The 18986-nt window shown below is 40.8% G+C and overlaps 1 pseudogene; it reads right to left on the bottom strand.

The window, feature by feature from the left end:
- Positions 1–8245: 8245 nt before the first annotated feature.
- Positions 8246–12448, bottom strand: LOC115278828 (annotated as a pseudogene).
- Between the last annotated feature and the right edge of the window lie 6538 nt (positions 12449–18986).

Consider the following 18986-nt stretch of genomic DNA (forward strand, 5'->3'; position numbering starts at 1 on the left):
TGAAGTGAACTAGAGAGAGGGGGGGGGACAGAGAGAGAGAGAGAGAGAGAGAGAGAGAGAGATTCTGAAGCACGCTCCAGGCTCTGAGCTGTCAGCACAGAGCCCAATGCAGGGCTCAAACTCACCAGGCAGAAGATCATGACTTGAGCTGAAGTCAACACTTAATGGATTGAGCTACCCAGGTGCCCGAAAAGATAGGTGCTATTCTTATCCCTTTAATTAATTAGGATCTGAGGCTTGAGAGGGTAAGTAATTTGTTCAAAATTACATAGCTGCTAAGTGGCAGAGATCAGATTTGGACCATGCATGCAAGGTAGTCTGGCTTTAGAACTTAATTTCTTTTTTTACCCCAACCATAGCCCCCTCCATTGGTGTCACAGTCAAAGTGACATTTTCAACCACGTTAAGCTACTTAGAGTACCACAAATCCTTTCCCTTCTCTCCCTTTCTCTCTTCCCTCTTCTTTCCTCCCTCTCTCTTACACATAAGCATTTACTCTTCTTTATACATGCTGTCTACTCTCTCTCAAATGCCCTCTCCCTTCTCCTTCCCTTCCTGGCTCAGTTTAGCAACCTTTGCTGGTCTTTGCAGGCTAGATCAGGCCCACCTTCTCTAGCTCCATAGCAACCCCATGCTTACCTCCATAATTTTCTGTATAAAGTGCTTCATTCTGACTTGTAGGTCTTTCCTGCTAAACTTAGAAGGCAGGTAGCTTAATGCCTAACACATAAGAGAGAGAGCAAGGAGGTCTTCTCTGGGCATTGGGAGATGCAAATGTTGTAATGCATAGTCATTGCCTTCAAGAATCTTGTAAATTTGACTGGGAAACAGATGCATAGAAAATCACTCTAATACAAGGACCAAAGTTATCATAGAAACAACATGTTATAGGAAAGGACATTGGAGGCAAGAAACTTGGCCTGAAAGTTGTTTTGCTGGAAAAGAAATGCAACCAGAAATGGGATCTTGGGGGCTTTATTCTCCACCATCATTTAATATGGCTTGGGGAGGCAGCCTTGGGACCTCATCCAGGCAGACTTGGGAGATTCTCAGTTCCCATAATTGATTCACTGGAATGTGCTACTTCCTGACTTCTCACTTTTACCTGTCCTTAGGTGAATAAGTATTGATTGATCTTGTATAGATCTCAAATTGGTTCCATTTCCTTCCTGGCAAGGTCAGAAATTTTTTTTTATACAGGTCCCTCCTTTTTCTCATGTGTGAGGCTTCAGAGCTTGGGTTCTAGCTGTGGGAACTTGGGAAAGTTACTGAACTCCTGTGACCCACAGTGTTGGGCCCAGTGTGTGAGACATAAGGTGCTGGAGTCCAGCTCCAGCAGGTCCAGGGCTCCCTGAAGGTATGTAAAAATTTCCCAGAACATAGATTGGTAGAAGATTCATGCATAACCTTTATCAATGGTAATTGAAGTAGGTGACTAGATGCTTATCACTTGGGGAAAGAAGGCATCTTTAGCATTCAAATACAAGGCAATGTTTTTTAGCATCACAAAGTCAAGAGTTACTTCTTTTGTGAGCAGGGGTCAATTAGCCTGTTTTTGAGGGGAAGAAAACAGATTTTCTCAGATAATGTAACATTTGCTCCTATAGTCATAAAAGAAGAAATTCCTATAACAAGTTTCTTCAAAAGATACAATTCACATATTTTTAGCATAAGAAGGCAAGTCACTCCTGATATCAGTGGGTCAAGTGCCTTAAGGGTTGGTGCTCAAGCTGAAATTGAGTGGGGGTTGAGTGGGTGTAGACACTGGTCACCACCTGATGGTGGGAGGCCTTGCAAACCTGCCTTACTTCAGAAATGGCTCCCAGCAATGAGGGGTTTTGCCCTGCATTACCACAAGGGGTGTCACTGACATAGATCACACATGGATGTGCTTCACAGTAGCCCTCTGCAACATGACCCATCATAAAATAGGGGGAGAATGGTTGTTCTCATGACTAAATGAGTAAAGTAGATACAGTACTTAAGCTTGGCATATAGTAAATCATCAGTAAATGTTAGCTGCTATTACAAGGTAAAGGGAAGCTGGCTAGAGTAGGAGTTAATCCAACTAGGATTTTTAAAATAGGGTCATTCGTGTCTCTGTTTGGGTGGTTCCCTTAATTGTTAGGACCATAAAGGGAATCTGTAGAGGAATACACTTTTTTCTTCCACATTGAGAACCTAGGACCCTCAGAGGAAAAATCCTTCAGGTGGCTGAAAGCTGAATTGCTCTGATCCACCTGTTCCTACTGCCCCATGTTTCACCCACCAGCTTCCACATCGAAATGGCACTATACCCTTCCAAAAGCCAGCCCAAGGCACTCTCCTGTGGAAAGATTAGACTCCCTGAAGGGCTATGAAATCAGTCTTTAGGGTGGTATTTCTCAAAGCGTAGGCTAGAATCATCATTGCTAGAATCACATGGCGCATCTATTAAAATAAATTCCTGGTTCCATCTCAGACTTAGAGAATCATTATCTCTGGGGCTGTAGTCCTGGAATCTAGTTTTTAACAAACTCTCTGGGTAATTCATACTACATGTTTGAGAACTACAGCTTAAGTGCTTTAGCCGTTATGATAATATCCCAACTTCAAGGAGTTTTCTTTCACAAGATCTTGCATTAGGCTCCTTAGGAGGGAGAGTATCTCATTCCTCTTTATGGGACCCATCTGGTTGTCTATATTGTCTGTGTCTATTTCTCTCTCCCACTCATTGTCAGAAATGATATCTCCTTTAGCCTTCTCTTGGTAGAGACTGGAGCCTCAAGCCACCATTACCCATTGCTGATTCCAGTCTTTCTTAATTACCTTCCCTACCTGACTGATTCATGAGTTACTCTACTCTGAGCTGGTGACCTGGGCTAGAAAAACCCAGAACCCTCTATAACTAGAGCTGGTTAGACTCACTCCATGGTGGACAGGGTGAATTTGGCTGACTGGGTTCACAGTGGTGGGTTGCACTGGAAACAGGATGTCAGTGGGTGATGGGCAAGGACTTAAGAATGACCATATGTCCCAGTTTGCTCAGGAGTTAATTATTTATGGTACCCCTTTCTCTCTCAAAGTGTCCTGGGTTAAACAAATTATATTGTTATCCTGGTAATGAGCCTCATGTCAAGACCAAGTGTTGCAATGCTTTAGTCCTTAGATCATGCCTAGACCACCCCCTTCCTACTCTGCCAGCTTCCCATCCCATGCCATGGCTCCTCCTTCTTCTCAGATTTCCATAATGAATTTACTTTGGTGTAATACTTTGGACTTACATTAAGGGATTTATAAGAAAGCACCATGAAAATTGTTGCTATATTTATTCTCTCTGACTGTAAATATATCTGAAAAATGTTTTTCTTTAGTTTTAACACCTGGTATAGCTGTGTTTCCCCTGTTTATTATTCCCATTTGTTTTGTCTTCTGGATACCTAATTGTGGAATGGACAGTATTTCTCTGGGCCATGAAGAAGCTTAGAGCTATATATGTGGCCTCCTTCTGGTCTGTATATAGACTAAACAGGATACATTTTACACACTTAATTTACTTTTTTTTTCAATTTTTAAAATTTTATTTTAGAGAGAGCATGAGTGGGGAGAGGGACAGAGGGAGAGAGAGAGAGAATCTTAAGCAGGCTCCACACTCAGCATGAAGCCTGATGTAAGGCTCAATCCTGTGACCCGGGATCATGACCTGAGCCAAAAGCAAGAGTCAGGTGCTCAACCAACTGAGCCACCCAGACACCCCATACTTACCTTACTCTTGACTTGAGTCCTATGTTTCCATCTCTTCACTAACTTGAGATTTAATTTCTCTGGTGCTACATTATATGTACCTGCAACTCATCTTTTATCAAGGCAGGTATAAAAAATGTTTATGAACACATACAATGATACTAATTGCTGGTTATATAACCAAAAGGGATTATTTTAAAATGTATACAATGAATAATTTCCTCATTTCAGAATATGACATTATCAAAATGAAAAGCGTTTTCAGTAATGCTGGATTTAACATTATTCAAATGCATTATTATCTAGCAAGTGAAAGATCCAAACACAAGCAAATGAAAAAAGATTAGATTAATTTTCAAGCTGAAATAATTTTAGATATGACCCAGAACCTTATACAAATCATGTAATGAGGAATACTCACTACAGAAACCGCAAGGCCTAATTAGCATTCAGGGGTGTTCACCTTCATAATGAACTTTTGTGCTGTTGGACATGAAGAAAGGGAGAGGAAGGGGCAGGTCAGGGAATCAGATTTGAGAATGCATGTTCCAGATAATAACGATGACCCGTGAGCAGGAGCCTGGCCAGAAGTATGTGGCCTGTAGCAGTCTCCAGACTGTCAAAGACTGCTGGCTTTGATAATATTGCAGGAGTTGGGAAAGGGAGCCATATACCATAAAACCACACAAAGAAACTCACCTTAATGAAATTCCCGAGAAATACATTTTACAACTAGTTTATTTGGGAGGTTGTGCTGAATTTACAAGACTCAAAGTTAGATGTTCTATGGATAGTATACAGAATTATTTAATGGATAAATTAGGCATTTAGTTAAATGTGCTTCAAAAAAACCTTTACCCTAAGTTTATGGAGAGCATGCTAAATATGGTGATTTCTGCCCCTTGTCAGCATAAGCATGCCCATTTATCTTTTTTAAAAAAGAAAAATTTACAGAGAATAAGGGAACAAACCTGTGTAGCTCCTAAAAGAACAAATGTTAACATTTTCTCATTGTTGTATTCTTTTTTAAAGCAAAAGGAATGAAACATTATAACATTGAAGCCACCTTTGTACCTCCCACCGCCCCCCAGTTCCATGTCTCTCCTCCCAAGGTAACTGTTATCCTAAAAGTTTTACCCTTCTGGCTCACAGTTTTTTCCTTTTATGATTTAAGTGCATATTTGCAAATAACATATTCTGTTTTGTGTTCTTAACATAGTTTTTACTAAACAACATTTTTACATAAATGATATTATACCAAATGTATCATTCTACAGCTGCCTTTTTTTTTTTTCCTAATCAGCATTGTTTCCAAGATCTACCCATGTTGATACATGGAAATTTAGCTTATTCATTTTAACTGCTGTATAAATGAGCTTTCTAATACATGTCTCTTTTTGCACATATCAGAGATTTTCTCTAAAGTATATACCCAGAAGCAAAATTACTGAAGACACTCCTTTGAAACTTGAAAAACACTAGAAACTGTCTTGTGGCTGTCCTTTGCTCTGATTATACCTGTAGGTATTAATATTCAGTGGGGAAAAAAAATAGACACGTGTATTTGAATTCTCAGAGCTCTTCCAGTAAAAGGTCTCAAATTATTAATACAGGTAGATGAATATCCATAAATCAAAGTCCCTATATGCCTGTTCCTTTATCTTTATAATGAGGGTAAAAAAAAGTACCTCCTTAGAACTTCTGTGAGCATTAGATGGAGGAATAAGTGTAAGGCATTCAGCACCTAGCACTTAGTAATAGCTCAGTAAACATTAGCAATTATCAGTAGTGTTATTTTAAGATGAGTGGGTACTGGATTCAGCGGTTTTTATTTGAAGATAGTGTCACAGAAAGGTAGGATTTTAAGGAAGAAGGAAAGTGTCATTCCTCCCTGCAATATCATTTTTGAAAGTTTTGTCTTCATATTTTCCTTTTCTTTCAAATTGTGTTTAATATTTTTGGGAGAATCTAGCACTGAAACAGTAAGAAGATACAAGACATTTAAGAAGGGAGAAAACAGTAGGAAAGGTGACTCAGTGCAAACTAACCCCTGCTGGCCGTGGACAGCCTGTTTTTGCAGGTGCCATCCGCCCCACTTTTTTTTTTTACCATCCATTCTGTTCAGTGGTATTGTCACTTTAGCTCCATGTGTGCTAGCCAGGAAATTCATCAGCAGTTAACAAAAACAATTCTGTTTCTAGTGTGGTTTCAATTTAAAAAATCCCATCTACCTTTGCCAGGGGAATCCCATCAGAAATGTCAGGAGAAGAGGTATTAAAAGTTAACTTCCTGGCAAATGTGGTTGGAATCCAAAATGACTAATTAAAAGTCTGTATGATGTAAAAAGGTAGACAAGAGATGACATGTAATACCTTGAATACATCAGCTGATATTTGGGGCTAGAGGCAAGAATTTGTTACCTTATTGAAATTGACACTTGGGAGTTTTTCAATACAACAATGACTAAAACAACCCCCCTAAAACAAAACCTATCACAAGTTTGGAGCTAAATAACTGTGCTGAGCCAACATTCCTATCAATGATTAAAGAGAAAAAGATTTTTAAAATCGTTGAATAACTAAGTAAGGGAGAAATATATCTGAAGTCACAGGGCTAGCAATCAGTATTCAATTTCAAATTGCTTCTAGGAGTTTTATATCCTGTGATAAAATCAAAACTTTTTTTTAAAGAGTTTTTTTTTTTAACATTTTTATTATTTATTTTTGAGAGAGAGAGACACAGAGTGTGAGCAGGTGAGGGTCAGAGAGAGGGAGACACAGATTCAGAAGCAGGCTCCAGGCTCTGAGCTGCCAGCACAGAGCCCGATGAGGGGCTTGAACCCATGAACTGTGAGATCATGACCTGAGCTGAAGCCGGACACTTAACCGACTAAGCCTCACAGGCACCCCTAAAATCAAAACTTTTAAATAATATATCACAAGGACATGAGGGGAAAACTGAATAATTACTACAATGCTGTGATTTTGAGATGGTGTTGTTCAAATAAAGATTCCCCCACACTAAAGTTGTATTATAATTTATTTTTCCCATGAAGAGGAGGGTGCCCATGGGTGCCTGGGTGGCTGAGTCAGTTAAGAGCCTGACTCTTGATTTCGGCTCAAGTCATGATCTCATGGTTCATGGGATCAAGCCCCAAATTGAGTTCAGTGCTGAGAGCACAGAGCCTACTTGGGATTCTCTCCCTCCTCCGCTCTCTGTGCACCTCTGCCACCTATGCTCCCTCTCTCTCTCTCAAAATAAATAAATAAATATTAAAAAAATAAGAAGAGGAGGGTTTCCAATCCCGATTTTGTACAGTGTTGTTTCTATACATCACAGGGGCTGTTTTAAATGATCTTCTCTGTGTTTCAGTGTTGAATAGACGAGGAATAATTTCATAGCAAGCATTCAAGGATTTAGAAACAGTACTTGAGACATTCTGTTTTCTGAAGTACAAATCTGCAACACAATCAAATTCAAGGACCGATGACTAAAGTAAATGGTCAATCGCCAGGTGGTATTTCTTTTGTTTCCACTTTAATATTTTACTGATTTATAGACCTAATAGGAACACATGTAGAGTTTTTGTTTTTCTTTAAAATGAACAATGGATTCCCCTGAAATATTAAATTTAGAAGACGTATGTAGGAAGTCTGGAGGAGAGAAGAAGTTCCTTTCATTTTCTTCTCCTTCCAATGCCTACTCCCACCTCACTCACATCTAACAATGAGTACTGTTTTCTGTTAATTAGGCTTCTAATGTAACTTTGCATTGATTTTTCACAAGTGAAGAATTAAGAATTTGCAAGAAATATGTGAGTATACGTATTTGCATAATGTCATAAAAATTAAAACAAATAAAATAGAACCTTATAATGTGACATTTCAGTAAGAGGTGATAAGAAAATTAATTCAAAAGATTCATCTTTTATATAGAGAATCCTAGGAAAGAAAATATGTTTGCTATTAAAGGCAGAGAACTTAGCAGAGGGTTTGATTTTCAGGTCTTCCAAAGAAGCAAACTCACAGTCATTCTGGATCTTGACTTCCTGTATCATATCTGCTAATCCATCTCGCTGTTTGACCTGACCAGTTCCATGGTCTTTGATTCTGGTCAGACTGTCACCTCCAGGTCCTTTCCTCTCAGTCACCTCTGGACAAGATACCCATACCTACAAATTTGGTTCTAGTTTTCTGCCCTCAACAGCTCCACATCTCCAGCCTGTCTCCTGGGTCCTCAAGCCCAGTATCTACCAGATCTCGGCTCCATCCTTCGGCCCGGAATATAGAACATAACTAACTGATGGATTTTCCAATCATTGTTATCAACCCCAATATTGCAGAAAATATCTGTGGATGTTTATGATGGTTTATATCCAAGTATTTATATGTGTTGATACACAGAGAAAAATTAGGATAGCTCATATATAATTTTTAAATTTTTTATTTTATTTTTTTTCTGAGCGCCCTGGTTTCCCCAACGAGTTAAGCTGGGCCTACCTGGGGACAAGGAGGCTCTGCATCTAAAAGAACGTGTTGGGCCTCTTGGCGGTGCAGCATGGCTTGTACTGGCGACACAGGAGCCAGTGGGGCAGCCAGAACTCGATCTTGGAGTCCTGGAAATGCTGGGCTGATGGTTGGTGGCAATCTCCTCCACCTTCATGGTTTGGATCGAGTGGGCCCCGGGCACAGTGCAGAGGGACCATGTCTCAGGAGCACTGGGTGACAGCGCCTACAGTGGTCAGGTCGCAGTACTGCCACCACAGGTTGTAGGCGCACTGCGGGAGTCTGAGCAAGCCAGGTGCTGCAGTTCTTCACCCTCAAGGGGAATTTCTTGAACACCTGTCCACAGTCAATGATTTTCCCTAAGACTTCTTTATCTTCTTCAGCTGAGACATAAAGCACCAGAAGCAGGACTTGGCCGCAACATGATTAGGTCCAAAGATTCACAAGCGACAGGGGGGCAGAGTATGGTATTTGGGGGTGGGCAGGAGGCACCCCACTGTCTTGTAGAGTCACAGTGTGTCCCAGGCTTCAGGGTGCTCTTTTTACTCTTGTTGCCAAGCAAGAAAGGACTAGAATAGCTCATAATTTTAATAGACATAACCCATATCAATCATGTCTTTAATTTTCTTCCTTCTCCTCCCTTAAAAAACAATTATTGGGGTGCCTGGGTGGCTTAGTGGGTTAAACATCTGACTTGGGCTCAGGTCACGATCTCACCATTTCTGGGTTTGAGCCCTGCCTGGGGCTTTGTGCTGACAGCTCAGAGCCTGGAGCCTCCTTTGGATTGTGTCTCCCTCTCTATGCCTCCACAACTTGCTGTCTCTCTCTCTCTCTTAAAAATACACACTAATTTTTTAAAAACCCACTTCTTTATTTATTTTGAGAGAGAGAGAGCATGAGCATGAGTGGGGGAAGGCAGAGAGACAGAGAGAGAGAGAATCCCAAGCAGGCTCCATGCTGTCAGTGTAGATTCCAATGCGGGGCTCAATCTCATGAACCATGAGATCATGAGCTGAGCCAAAACCAAGAATCTGACATTCAACAGCCACCCAAGCTCCCTATATTGGTGTTTTAAAGGGGCTCATTGCCGAAAGAATGAAATCATGCCATTTGCAGCAATATGGATGGAACTGGAAGGTATTATGCTGAGTGAAATAAGTCAGAGAAAGACAGATATTATATGTTTTCAGTCACATGAGTTAAGTTGAGAAACTTAACAGAAGACTATAGGGTAAGGGAAGGGGAAAAATAGTTACAAACAGAGAGGGAGGGAGGCAAACCATAAGAGACTCTTAAATACAGAGAACAATCTGAGGGTTGATGGGGGGTGGAGGGAGGGGAAAATGGGTGATGGGCATGGAGGAGGGCACTTGTTGGAATGAACGCTGGGTGTTGTATGTAAGCAATGAACCATGGGAATCTACCCCCCAAACCAAGAGCACACTTTACACACTGTATGTTAGCCAATTTAACAATAAATTATATTTAAAAAATAAATTAAAAAAATAAATGGGCACATTGCCTAAAGCCTTCACAAGTGCTTATAATCACATGACCTTGACCATCTATTGCTGCTTTCAATTGGTCTTCATCCTTGACCCCATGTCCAGCCTGGCCTCCATCACCCTTACTTGCATACTGGACTCTCTTACCCCTTTTCCATCACACTTGGTCACACCAACTCCAATCTGTCTGCTTTTCTGTTTCTTGTTTCTGAACTTCAGAAAAATGCATACCAACAAACTTCAGATTAGCAATCCCATTATTCATTTCTTATTGATTTCTAACAGCTCTTCCCAGTATTCCCCATTCTTCTAAGTTCCTAATGTCCACACTTTTCCATTCATTTTATTCAACAAATACAAATTGAGAATCAATGATATGTCACACTTGCTATGCTAGGTGATGGGCATTACTGTAGAGGACAAAAAAATTCCTGCTTTGACAGATCTTACCATCTAGTGAGGGAAACGAAAGTAGCTTTCCACCCTTTCTGCTTTGCTAGAAACATCCAGGCCTTTTGGGGAAATATCAATGTCTTCATCTACCCTTCCCCGATGTCCTCTCTCTCTGCTTCTTCTTTGTCTCTACCTCCCCTCCTATCTCAGAGGAAGAGCCAATCTTATTTACTTTCTCATATGAGCTCTTGGATTCATTCCCTTCTTCCTTCCTCCAACTCCTTACTTCCTTATGGTTCTTAATACTTTTTATTCTGAAGCAAATGATATTATTTAAAACTCTTTAAATAGTCTATACTAAATACAAAGCTACATACTTACTTTCTTTGATGAAAGAAATGCTGAGTATATTTGTTAATATCTTCAAATTCAGAATTGGCAGAGTTTCTTTGAATGCTATCTAATTTTTTTTTCTTTTTGAAATCTTCTTGAAATAATCAGCAGAGGAGCCAGTGGATTAGCATTTTTGGATCTGGTCTAAACGTTCTAATGAATAGTTCCTCAGCAGCTATGTCACTATCACTTCTTTTAAAATGATTTTATTTGGATTATCTTCCAGGTACTTTCTACTTTCCTATGCAAAAGTCCCACATATATGGACTTGGTTTTTCAGTTTTTAATCTTAGATTGGCTGACAGATACCAGAAAAATTATTTTCACTTTCTGATCTACTAATTTTGGATGGGTAAGGAAGAGTGTTTCAGTATCTAGGAAATCTTATAAAATTTTCCTGTTATATTTAGTAATTACTTCTCATACATTATTTACTGCGTTGATTCCTGAAAACCTGTCTCCTATAGATGATGTCACTCATTATTTTACTGTAACCAGAACCTGGAAAATCCTGAGTGTATAGTCTTTCTATTCTTGTGTCTTATTTTTCAGAAAGAGGGTGTTATAGATTTCCCCTTAGGAACACATCTGGTTCCTCTTTTTAAAACACTACTTTATAAATAGGGCATCACAGAAAACTAGTTTGGAAAGGTGGTGAGAACATCACTGATGATTTGTTTCAACATTGCATTTCTTCTTCAGGGACAGAGAATATGTGAGCAAGAAGCACTAATATATTATCTTTTTATTGCTGTTGACACAATCTGACAATGAGCTATTGTAGAGATTTATGGGAAAACTGAGAAATAAATCCTGCCAAACAGGTAGGCTCTTCAAATATTTAAGTATGAGTCCTACACTGTAGTAAAAGTCTGAGACCTCAGTCGGTCTTTAATGGGGTCTTTAGTGCATGCATTACAGGAGACAGGATACAAGGGCAATTGGTATCTACCCTGGCACAATGTACCTTCCTTCTTTGGGTCAGGGAAGAGGCTCAACTTTAGACCACATCCTCAGTGTTCCAGTTGCACAGTTTCTTTAATGATCATAATTGGTACTTTTCCAGATCTTCAAGTACCTAAGACTCCTGCTGTGGAAACAGGCTCAAGCTGGTAGGAGGGAGCAGTGGGCCAAGAAAGCAGTGGAGAAGAATTGAAGCAAAGGAGCTAGGAGTAGAGGTCAGCAGTTAAGATCTTTGGGTCAAAGCAACAAAGTGAATTTCAGTTCACTTTGTAGTGTGTCTATATGCAAAGGGTCTATAGTCCAAGGGGGGCCTGAGGCAATGTATAGAAGAAGCTTCTGGGTATGAGCATTTTTTAATGTTTATTCATTTTTGAGAGAAAGAGAGAATGAGTGGGGAAGGGAAAGAGAGAGATAAAGAGACACAGAATCTGAATAAGGCTCCAGGCTCTGAGCTGTCAGCACAGAGCCCGATGTGGGGCTCAAACCCAGGAACCGTGAGATCATGACTTGAGCCGAAGTTGGATGCTCAACCAACTGAGCCACCCAGGCACCCTTGGGTAAGAGCATCTTAAGATAGTAAGTGGGTATGCAAATTAGAAAGGCTCTTCCAAATTCTGGAATTGAACATATAACCCCATGAAAAGTGTCTTCTGTGAATCAGATGAAGGAGTCACAAAGGAATCAAGATCCTTGATGACACAGCTGAAGTACAGAGGGCTTTAGTTCCAAGAAGGATGTGGGGTGGGGGGTATCTAGAATCTAGGACTTGGGTCAAAGTCTCATCAGACCGTTTGCCTATGTGATGATGAATTAGAACTCTGACAACTCTGCTCTAAAGCAGAGAACAAACGTGATAAATTCCAAATCCCTCTAGAGCTATCCTGGCTGATACCGTTTCATTGGCCATGGGAGAGGGGTGGAACAGCTTACTGGCACCAGTGTCTGCTCATCCAGAACAGCAGGCATGAAGCTAAGGTAAGGGCAAAGGTTGGCAATAACTGACCTGAAACTACAGGTCAAAGCTTAGCATCTGATATACCTGTGTGCACACGTGCACAATAGCCATTGGGTAGAAAGACTGTCCAATTATTAGTGGTGCACCATGTGACCGAGGCATTAGCAAGGAACAGAAACCAGATTATTCAGGAATCAAGCATGGGCATTGACCCATACATAAGCCAAAAACCAGTTGGGTAAATGGAATACCATCTACAGGCATTATGCCACCTGATCATAAAGGGTCACATTTTGGCAGGGCACATAACAAGATAGATCCTGAAAGAAACACAAGAAAAGATGTAAAAGTAAAAAGAAATAGGAAGTTCCATTCTGTTGGCTCAAAAAAGTACCACTTGCATAATTAAAAAAGCCTGACTTGGCAGCCATTCGTGAGAAAAAAGACCTGGGGATTTTGTTGGTAAGAAGCTCAACACAAGTGAGTTGTGATGTAGTGTTGCAAAAAAGGCCAAAGAAATCTTCAGCTACATTAGCAAAATATAGTTTCCAGGTAAAGGGAGGCAATGGTCCTATTGAACTCAGCAGTGGTAAGGCCTCATCTGGAGGCTTATATCTAAGCACATCTTAAAGAAAGACACACATAAGCCAGCATGAATCCAGAGAAAGACAATTAGGCCATAGAAACATCTGGAAACCATGTCACCTGATATGTGTCAGAAGAACTGGTTGTGCTTGGCTGAAAGAGAAAAGACTGGGGCAGGAATGTCTCTCCAAACACTTAAAGGATTGACTTTTAAGAGGGGTAACCTGAAGGTTAATCCAGAGGCCAAACTGCAAACTGGCTTTCAGCTCAGTGAAAAGGAGACATTTTAAAGAATCAAACCTGTATGACAATAAAATTACTTTCTGAAATCACAAACTGTGCCTTAGTGACCATATTCAGGTCAAGTTTGAATGGTCTTGTAAGGGATCCTAATTTTCCATACATGGAGTGGGCAGGGGAGGCTCACATAAGAGGAGAAAGGGAGCTGAATTAATCCTCAGAGTCCATAATAATTCTCCACCAGCAGTGTTTTCACCTCTAGACAAGATACTTGTCTAGTATCTTAACATGTGCTCCTTCCAAACATCCTTTCCAGGTTTCATTTTTAAAGAAAGGAACAATCTTCATTTGCTCTTTTCTTTTTGCTTAGAGTGGAGTGCTATTATTGTTTTCACCTGTTCAGCAGTTTTGTATTTGGAAACAGCATCCTGATTTCTTTGGGTGACTACCCCTCCCTCACTCTCGGTCGTAAGATTAGAGTGGTTTTAACCACCACCACTCCTCCTTTTAGGAGCAATCGTATGCCCTTGCCTGGCCTACTAGTGTTTCAGACAGTGATTAATTCAGGGTTAAGCATGTGACCTAAGCTGTCCAGTAAAAATCAGTTCTAAGGTGCGTGTGTGTGTGTGTGTGTGTGTGTGTGTGTGTGTGTGTGTGTGTGTCTGTGTGTATTTTACTGAAACTATTAGGAACTGCTGGGCCCACTTTAATTGTAAGGCTGGCGTTGCCAGAAGCAAGCATGTGGAAAGAGTCTACAAGAGAATGAAGACAGCACAGAAAAGTGGGTGTGGACGTGGAGAAAGAGAAAGAATATCCTGATGATATTGTTCAATCTCTGGACTTTCCAGTTACACAAGCCAATAAACTCTCTCCTTTGGTTTAGATCTCTGTCTCTTGAAGCCAAAATAGTCTGAACAATATGTTTGGGCTCTCCATTCCTTTCTAACTTCTCTTGTCCTTCTCACTTCTATACGTGGTATCCAGGGCCTGAGGCAACTTGCCGGCCCGCCTCTCCACCTGCATCTCCCACAGCTGGCTTTGACACTGCGGTAGACACTCAGTGCTGGTATGAGGGGGCAGGCTGGCTCTGTGCCAATCCTCCTGAAGTCTGACTCCCTTGCAATGTTTTTGCAAGAAACTTTCTTTTTACCCCTAAATGCTCTTGTCTCTGAGTCTGCCTTTCACATAAATCTGTCCCTTTCTATGGCTCCTCCATTTTCTACCCTTTCGATTAGAATCCTGGTAGTCCTCTGAGACATATTTATTAAGCACCGCCCATGTGGGCTGGTGATTCAGCAGGGAAGCCCGTGTACACCGCCCCTGTCATCTCAGGCTCAGAGTTGAGGGGAGAACACTAACTGGTGCAGCTGTCTCCAAATCACAACTGGGAGAGAATCCAAGCAGCTGCCCTTCTGAACCTTGATTTCCCACAATGTAGGAAAGCCGTCATCATACTCTTAAGAGTTATATTTTCCCATTGCAGATGTAGGATACAAAATTCAAAAGGAACACAAAAATAGAGTGATAATTCTCTGTTTTACCTCTGCTCCTCAGTTCCCACCCCTTCGGCACCCCTGCCCCCAGAAACCATTATTAATGTCATATGTATCAACCCAAAACAAGTCTGTGTGCATGCAAGCAAATATATATGTGGATGTCCTCATCCCCACCCCTTTCACAGAGAGTCTTTGCACCTTGCTCTTTTACTCAACAATATATCTTGGAGAAATGCTATACCAGTATCTACAAAGGTACACTGTTCCTTTTATTCATTTTTTATTTTTTTTATTGGGGGGAGCATGTGAGCAGGGGAGGAGGCACATGTAGATAGAGAATCTTCAGCAGACTCCACACTCAGTACGGGTTCTTGACTCAAAGGATATGTCTAATTTTCCACAGTGATATTGATTGTCCACTGATTTCCCACAGTGATCACATACTTCAAATCTGTCAGCAATGGATGAGCACCCAATTTCCAACATCCTCTTTGACAAAATCTATTATTAAACATTTGATCTTCGCAAATCTGTTAGGTGGAAATGCTATCTCATTTGCATTTTAACTTGCATATTTTATTGAGTAAGGCTGAGTCTCTGTTTAATAATCACTTGTATTTCTTTTCCTAGAAATATTTGTTCATGTTCTTTGCCTATTTTTCTATTAGATTTTTGACCTACTGATTGGTATATTCACTTTCTATTTTATGGAAATTAGTTTGTTCTCTTTCATATGCAGTGTGATTTTTTTTCCTAGACTGCTATGTAAACTTTCATTTTGTTTACACGTTTCTCTCTTTGCTTTGGTTTATTTTTGCCAAAACATGGCAACTTTTAATCTTCTCTCTGTTTCCTCATCTGTATGTTGGTAAGTCTTAAAATTTGTTCCTTCTTACTATTCTCTGCTGAGAATAAAGTGAACAGACCATTTATAAGCGAGGAAGATAAGTGGCTAATAAGCACATAAAAAGGTCATCCTCATAAACAAACAAAAGAAAATACAAATGGGAGTTCACTCTAGGAAGTTACCAAAGATCCTCAGAGTGATTATTGCACTCTATTGGCAGGAGTGTAATTTAGTTCAATACTTTTGGAAAACAAATTCTCAGTAAGTAGTGAGAACTTTAAATTTTTGAAAAATCCTTATTCAGTAACAGCATGTCTAGAAATCTATTCCACGGATGTACCAACAAGATGGACAAAGATTGATGCATGAGACATACTTCTACACACAGCACTATTTTAACACTGGGGGAATTGAAATAACTGGTAAGATATTGCCCTACAGGCAAATCACGGTTTAGCCATACCAACAAAGGCCACCCAGCTACAAAAATAAAGCTATCAATGATGTGGAAAAATTGTCACACTATTACACTAAAGACGGGATTCAAAATTGCTTGGACAGTGAGATCACAACTCCATTAAAATAAAACATTGGAAAGAAGTGTCAAAGCATTGGTTACTTGTGTTTAGAGATATGCATGAAACTTTTTTTTTTTACTTTTCTATGATTTCTCAGATTTTATAACGTGCATGAATTAGTCTGGTAAAAAGCAAAATCAAAATAAGCACACACAAAAGGAATGTAAACATATTCCTAGGATTTATTCTTTTTCTTTGTGTTTCCACAGTGACCACATAGGCCTTTATTTATTTGTTTCTCCCTTTGGGATTATTGTAACAATCCACATTACCCAGTCTGGCCGCCTCTGGTCTCCTCCGATGCTGTGTTAGATTACGGGAAAACACTGCCGGTCGCTACTCCTGACCCCACAACGTCTCTCCACTCCCTCCCGCGTGTTTACATTACTCAGGCTAGTACATCAGCCCTTCATAATCTGGCCCCACTCTACTTAAATCATCCAAGTGGATTTCCTGCTACCCTCCAGGGACATCCTGCATCCTAGAGGGGTCTTGTCACTGTGCCACCCTGGGCCTTTTGACTCAGCTTATTCTGCACACTGTTCTAACTGCCTTCCTTGTGCTCCCTTTGTGCCCATATCCAGACACATCCTAAGAGGCTCCATCTCCCCCATGTCAACCTCCACCTCCCCGTTGGTGGAACTCTGGGAGCATGTCCTTTTAGTCCTGGCCGCAGTGTGACGCCTCACCGTTCTGCTACCATTTCTCATGTGCTATTTATCAACACCCCGGCCATTTTGAGAGCTCTGTGAGAGCAGGTAACACTACTCATAAACTTCTTTTCTCTTCCCACTGAGTGTGTGCAAAGTGCTGAGCAAAGGGAAAGCTCTGGCCAGCTCCGGAGGAGGCTGCTGTGATGGGCTGGTTCTCTGGCCGTGTTCTCTCCTTCCCTCCATTCTTGCCTGGAAGCCTTGCTTCTGAGCAGGCCCTGCCCAGTGGCAGAAGCAAATTAGAGGAAGCCCTGGAATGGTGGGGCTCCCAACCCTGGCTACATATTACATTTGGAGAGCTTTAAAAAATATAGCTTCTTGCCCTCTTTCTCCTCCCCCCAGTCCTGCTCAGAGGTTTAGAATTTAATTGGCCTAAGGTGGGACCTGCACTGATGTGTTTTCTAAAGCTCGCTCATTGACTCTAATGGTTTCATTAACCCAACGCCACTGCTTTCAGGCCCCAGCCCTTTTGGCATGCACCCCTTCCAGCACTTTCCTGTCTTGTTTCCCAGGCAGGAAGTCATCCTAGGACTAGCCAGAGACTCCAAAGAGGCTGTCTTTAGATAAATGCTTTGGTATCAGCGATAGCCTTTGTTGTTTTTCAAAGGTGTTTACTTTCAAATTGACAACTGTCTGCTCGGAGCCTGTTCTGAAGATTGCCTTGCACGGGTTGTCTTTCAGTCTAGACACCAAGATAAGCTAATGGATAGGCAGACCAGCACTAGGGTTAAAATAAGCTCAGATCCACCCCCCCAAACAAAACAGTATTGTTCTAGCAATCTGCTCAAAGCAGTTTGTATCATATGGGAATGTAATACATAATTTGTGTGACACAGCTAGAACAAACTATCAAAGAAAAAAGAACATATATATACAAAGAGGAAAATCTCAACCATTTTCAACTATTATAAAAATTCAACTAGTGTGTTAGCACACAGCCCCCTTATTTATATGATAACAAAAGCAATAACAATTTTAGCATTCACTATGCACCAAGTACATGTTCTAAGGGTTTTTAAAAATATTTTTAAGTTTTTAAAATTTATTATTGAGAGAGAGAGCGTGCACGTGCGCATGCACGCTGGGGAGAGGCAAAGAGAGAGGGAGACACAGAACCTGAAGCAGGCTCCAGGCTCCGAGCTGTCAGCAGAGCCCAACAAAGGGCTCAAACTCCCAGATCCACAGACTGTGAGATCATGACCTGAGCCGAAGTCAGACACCTAACCAATTGAGCCACCCAGGTGCCCTTAAGGTTGTTTTTATTTTATTGTTTCATTAATCTGACAACCTTTTGAGGTAGGTATTATTATTAACCCTCATTTTATAGATGAGGAAATTGAGGCACTGAATTACTAAAGAATTTGCTAGCTGGTAAGTATTAGAGTCAGAATTAGAAAGCTTTTAGGGCTTCTGTTCTTGACAACTTTCTAAGACTCATTCATATTTCAAAGGAAAAAGAGAGTTAAAAATTTTTTTTTAATGTTTTAAATTTATGTTTGAGAGACAGAGAGAGACAGCGCAAGCAGGGGAGGGTTGGAGAGAGAGGGAGACACAGAATTCGAAGCAGGCTCCAGGCTCTGAGCTAGCTGCCAGCACAGAGCCTGATGCGGGGCTCGAACCCACAATTGTGAGATCATGACCTGAGCTGAAGCCGGACGCTTAACTGACTGAGCCACCCAGGTGCCCCAAAAGAGAGTTTTTTTAATATCCAAAGTTTTTCAAATATCTGAGTGTCTACTAAATACCTTCTATTAGTTTTCTTTTATTATTTTCATGAAAATTCTTCCAAAGTATACTATACGCGTCGCTGTTTTTTTTTTTTAAGTTTATTTGAGAGAGAGAGAGCATAAGTTGGGGAAGTGCAGAGAGAGATTCCCAAGCAGTCTCTGCGCTGACAACAGAGAACCCCAGGTGGGGATCGAACCCACAAATGGGTCATAACCTGAGCCAAAGTCAGATGCTTAACTAACTGAGCCACCCAGGTGCTCCTATACATCACTGTTTCTTAAATAGAGGAAACTGAACACAATGTAATCTTTTCTTAAAGACTCCATGCATCATAGACTTTAGTTATTTGGGGAGGCAAAATGGAG

Source organism: Suricata suricatta, chromosome 15, assembly GCF_006229205.1.
Source record: "Suricata suricatta isolate VVHF042 chromosome 15, meerkat_22Aug2017_6uvM2_HiC, whole genome shotgun sequence".
Classification (NCBI taxonomy): domain Eukaryota; kingdom Metazoa; phylum Chordata; class Mammalia; order Carnivora; family Herpestidae; genus Suricata; species Suricata suricatta.